This window comes from Pleurodeles waltl, chromosome 9 (assembly GCF_031143425.1).
Source record: "Pleurodeles waltl isolate 20211129_DDA chromosome 9, aPleWal1.hap1.20221129, whole genome shotgun sequence".
NCBI classification, from domain to species: Eukaryota; Metazoa; Chordata; class Amphibia; order Caudata; family Salamandridae; genus Pleurodeles; species Pleurodeles waltl.
In genome coordinates, this window is record NC_090448.1 from 291144686 (window position 1) to 291150874 (window position 6189).

Genomic DNA, 6189 nt, shown 5'->3' on the forward strand with positions numbered 1-6189 from the left:
CGTCTTCTGTCATATTGTCTCTTCAACTCTATATAATACTGTTGTGTTGCTTTGGTTGTGTCTCGCGGGTCAACAGAGCCTCGACTCAATGAGGATTGCTATATAATGACAGCGCTCATTCCTCTCCTCAAGGTTTCTTTCGCGACCCTCTCCATATGTCTCTTGTTAACTGTAGTTAACTCTCATCGCGCACTCACTGCCTACCTCTCGTTCGCACCGTCTCTTTTCCTTTCTGCCCCTTTTCACTGACACTTTTTTTCTTTCTGTGTTTGTTTCCTTGTCTTCTTCTGTTGCTTTATTCACAGGGATCGGATTCTATGCACACTGCTCGTCCCCCCCTGAGTTTCATTTTGTACAGGTCTGTGCCAAACTCTGCCCCGACCCGCCGTCCTCCCTGTCTCTTCCTATCGAGACCCCTGCCCCCGCGTCACCCTTTCGCCTCTATTTGTCATTCTTCACCTTCCCCGCCTCTTTTCTCACCCACTCTCACTCAATTTCTCTCGAATCGACTTTCTTTTTCTGTGTCTGTTTCACCTGTTACTTCTGTTTCAGTGGCACTCTCACTTCGTCTCTCGGTCTCTGCACTCTCTTTGTCTCTCTCGGTTCGTCACGCCCCCTTTCACCTCACGAATGTATTTGGCTCTTCCTCGGCGACGCTTTCTTCTTCTCTGCCTTTCTACTTTCCCTGTCTATCTCTTTCTTTCTCTGCCTCTGAGGTACACTCCTCGCCCCCGCTTCCTCTTCACCCCCTGAGTATTTGTCTCTCCTGTCTCTACCTCTCTCCCTTTGCCTCAACCTTCTCTGCGGAGCACTATCACGCTTGCTGTCTCCGCCTGCCTTTACTGTGTTTTCCTCACCGCCTCTCCTCTGACCTCCTCTCCCTTCTCTGTCGCTTACATTTTTGTTGCTCTTTTTCTTTGTTTCTTTCTTTTTCACACCCCTCCTCGCTCTTTCCGTGCCATCAACTCTCGTTGCCTCGTTTCCCCTCTCTCCTTCTCCCTGCTGTTCTGCCTCTGCGCACCCGCCTCCTGCTCCTCGAGTGCCTTCTTTTCACGGACTGTCTCTCGCGTCTCTTCACTGTCTCACTGATGGTCTGGCTGACATCTCACTTCACGGGGGAGAACTGCACGCCGCCCCGCGAGGGCTCTTTTATGCTTCTCGCTTGGGCCAGCCCAAGCACATCCCGCGCTAGGGGTGCGCAGGGGCCTCCCGGGGCTCCAGCAGCACTAACACAACCCCCACGCCCCTAACATCTGGCACTCTTTAACACATACAGATTTAGATTTTAAGAAGAAGCTGTTGATGGGACTGGGAATTTGGGCTTCTTTCGCCCTGTTCTGTAGGGACCCTGTCTTCCAAAGGCATGTCCTGTCCGCAAAGAGGGTGAGTCTCGGGCAGGCCCAAATCTGGCATTGCCTGCTCTAGTTCCATGTTACTATCCCACCTTTTGTGCTCTTGTCAATTCACTCCATTTGCACGGTGTGTGATTTAATTCGCTAAGTGGCCAATGAGTCCTGTCATGTGGAAAGCGCCCCCATCCATGCCCAAGGATAGAAAGTGAGCGTTGACTGATGCATTCCAGAGGCTGGACATGGTCTAAAATGTCGGCTGGGAACAGACATACTGTCCAAGATACGCCCCTCGCTTTCATGTCACAGTGCCGTCGTATTCATTACAGCAGTGTGACTCCATGAATTAATGCTGTCTCTGACATCTTGTGCAACTTGCAGGCCACAAGTTCAAATGCCAGAAAAAAACACACCTCGTTGAGTAATTTAAAATGTGTACTAGAAACACACATCGTGACAGCAAACCAGTGACCGCTCTGAATATATGGATATACTTATGTTCCACCCTGCATTACTCCACGTGGGGTGGAACTCGTATAAGAATCTGAACACTGACTTTAGCGCTAACTTCACAGAAGGGGCACACTACCTGGTCCTTCTGCTCGGATACTTTAAGGGTGTGCCATATTTTAGTGCAAATTATGGTGCCCTCCAATCCTAATTCGGGGCCCAGAAGTACCTTTAGGGTAGATGTCAATGAAAGACATACATAGGCTGGTTGTGAGCCATGCTCGTTGTTAACTGACAACACACACTGTCACAGCAGGTTGACGTTATAGAAAGACACACACACACACACTTTTTTTCACATCCATACTCTCACATGCCTAGTGTCTCACTCGTATAGGTATCAAGCAGGTGATCTCTCCCCATCCAGTATTTGTCTGGGGCAGGGTCACCGTGACTGTTCCTGAGCAGCGGTGATCTTACTTGCCTTAAAAGTGTCATACGCTTACTTTGGGTAGTGAACTATGGTGAAAATACAACTTGTCATGTGAAAGGTTCAAGTAATAATATCCCCGGATGTACCCCTGGACTCTATCTATGGTCCCAATTCACAAAGGTAAACTTAGACCTTGCAGCTCCAGGAAATGGTCTCCCGCAGGGCGGTGGCATGAATCACATCGGGAGAGCAAGATTTTATGGTACTACAGAAATGACTCAGTCGGGGAAATACTCTGGTGAGCCTCACACTTTCTCTGCTTTCCTCATCCAGTATAACCTCCATTTCTTAGCTTACCCTTGAGCAATTATGACTGATCAAACCAAGGCGGTCATTACAACATTGGCGGTAAAAGCCGCTTACCGCTGTGCAGAACACCGCCAACACACCACCGTGGCTGCGGAATTCCGCCACAGCTATTATGACCCACATCTCAGAACCCGCCAAAATTCAGACACCCACACTAGTCCGCCACACCAAAGGTCAGTGATAAACTGGCGAAAACAAAACCTCCACCGTCACGGCAACAGAAATACGCCCACACTATCACGACACACAAATCCACACGGCAGTCTTTCAACCGCTGTATTCCATTGGCGGTACACACCGCCGCGCTCTAAATACACACACTCTTACAAAACACAGCCACATTGGACAATTCAAAATACACACACCTGATACTCATACACCCAATACAATATAAAACACACACCCACATCACCCACAAACCCCTACGACAAAAATTGAGAACGAAGCACAGAGTGAGACACCACCAGCAAGTACAACAGCATCCACAGGCACATTACACCATCACCCACACAACTTCCACGCACCTCACACAACACACCACTACATATCACCACACTTATCACCACACACACCACCCCACACATCACCTACACCACCCCATGGCACGGCAAAGACACCCCAGGTTCTCGGAGGAGGAGCTCAGGGTCATGGTGGAGGAAATCGTCCTGGTAGAGCCACAGCTATTTGGATCACAGGTGCAGCACACCTCAATTGCAAGGAAGAAGGAGCTATGGCGAAGAATAGTGGACAGGGTCAACGCAGTGGAACAACACCCAAGAAATCGGGAGGACAGCAGGAAAAGGTGGAACGACCTACGAGGGAAGGTGCGTTCCGTGGTCTCAAGACACCACCTGGCGGTTCAGCGGACTGGCGGCGGACCCCCACCTCCTCACCCACAACTAACAACATGGGAGGAGCAGGTCTTGGCGATCCTGCATCCTGAGGGCCTCGCATGAGTTGGTGGAGGAATGGACTCTGGTAAGTCAAATCTTAACTATTACATCCCCCACCCTACCTGCATGCTATCACATACCCCCACCCTCGCCCTCAACCCTATCACTCCAACTCCTCACAAATGTACCAATATCACAAACCACACATCCCAACACCAAGCCCTGCATGCAACAACAAAGCATGAGCACCCATCACCAAAGCATGCCCACTGCACATACCCATACACCCCACTAAATCATCATCACACAAGCTCCCACACAGGAATGCCAGCACTGGGGTACACAGTCACCCACCCATTGCACACCATGCCACACACAGATGCAATAATCATGCCTTTCCACCCCTGCAGGACCCCTACCCAACGTTACTAGACAGGAGGGTCCAGACATGTCCACTCCACCCACAGAAGAGGCCCACAGTGATGACAGCACCTCTGTCCAACTGGATCTAGATGACCAGCCCAGACCACCGGGGGCCTCTGGACAGTTGGTTCCCCTCACACAGGCACAGGCCACCACAGACCTTCCCCCATCTGGAAACACCAGCACAGCACCCACCCAGCGGGCCCATACCTCCGTCCCCAGGACACGTCAATCAGCTGTGTGTCCACACTACAGGGAACCCAGGATAACCCAACACCCCAACAACAACAGCGACCTGGGGGCAGTGGCAGTGGGCACACGGTCCAGGGGACGGAGGCCCAGGAACACAGGGGAACTGGGAGGGCTGCCGTGCGACAGGGGGCGGACAGGCCAAGGGAACCCACTCTCCACGAGGCCCTCTCCTCCATCATGGGAGCATACCACCACTCCCAGGAGACGATGGCAAAGGTACTGGCCAAGTTTCAGGAGACCCAGCGCATGCAGGAGGAACAGTATATGGGCTTCAGGGAGGAACTCAGAACCATCAGCTCCACCCTGGGCACCATCGTAGGGGTGCTGAAGGAACTACTTAACACCAGGATGGACACTGTGGCACTCCAAGGGGCCCCTGACACTAGCATGGACGATGAACTGCCCACCACCTCCGCCGGCGCTAGTGGACAGGACGCCCAGCCACAGGACCACCACACCAGCACCCCACACCCTGCAGAGGGAGAACCATCCAGCAAACGGTCCCTGAGATCCAGGAACAAGACAGAGCACAATGCCAAGACCCCGCCAAGAAATGAGACCACCCTGATTGTCATCCCACTGTCCCACTTTGTCACCCTGTCCATAATTAAACTGCCCCAGCTCCACTTCCTATGCCCATATGGGCAATGCACCTGTGAGACTAATAGACTGGACTCTGCCATGGACACTCCACCGCCATCACACCTCACCATTTAACTTCCCCCTCCAATATTTTGCATTTAAATAAACACACCTAAAGCACAAAATGATCTGGGGTCTGTCTGTGATTTCGAAATAGTGTATTTGCAATTACAGTGACCAAATGTTCTTGAAATAGTAATGTCAACATACCTATGTCACACAGCTCTAGTCCATGAGGAATCTAAGCAAATGACACACGTTGGGACCCACATCTGTGAAACCGTAAGGGAAAGTGACAACTCAGTGACCATACACTGGGTGAAAACGACAGACAGTAGAGAGGTAGTAGTGTAAAAGTACATGTAGTAGGCAGGAATGTATTCTCACCTGTGTTTCACTGGAAATATTGCTGGATCACTGAGTCCCTGTTCTGCATGTCTTCTTCCTCTGCTTCATCCTCATCACTGTCCACAGGCTCCACAGCTGCCACAACACCACCATCTGGACCATCCTCCTGCAGAAAAGGCACCTGTCGTCGCAAAGCCAAGTTGTGAAGCATACAGCAGGCCACGATGATCTGGCACACCTTCTTTGGTGAGTAGAATAGGGATCCACCTGTCATGTGGAGGCACCTGAACCTGGCCTTCAGTAGATCGAAGGTCCGCTCGATCACCCTCCTAGTTCGTCCCTGGGCCTCATTGTAGCGTTCCTCTGCCCTGGTCCTGGGATTCCTCACTGGGGTCAGTAGCCATGACAGGTTGGGGTAACCAGAGTCACCTGCAAATGGCGAGGGACAACTGTTAGACACACACTAACCTGTAGGGATAACCCCAGACAACCATTCCCACTGTCTTGCTTCCAGGGGCTCACCTAATAGCCACACACAGTGCCTCTGGAGTTGACCCATCATATAAGGGATGCTGCTATTCCGCAGGATGTAGGCGTCATGCACTGAGCCAGGGAACATGGCATTCACATGGGAGATGTACTGGTCTGCCAAACATACCATCTGTACATTCATCAAATGATAACTCTTCCGGTTTCTGTACACCTGTTCACTCCTGTGGGGGGGGACCAAAGCCACATGGGTCCCATCAATGGCACCTATGATGTTGGGGATATGTCCAAGGGCATAGAAGTCATCTTTCACTGTAGGTAAATCCTCCACCTGAGGGAAAACGATGTAGCCCTGCATGTGTTTCAGCAGGGCAGACAACACTCTGGACAATACGTTGGAAAACATAGGCTGGGACATCCCTGATGCCATGGCCACAGTTGTTTGAAAAGATCCACTTGCAAGGAAATGGAGCACTGATAGCACCTGCACTTGAGGGGGGATTTCTGTGGGATGGCGGATTGCTGACATCAGGTCTGGCTC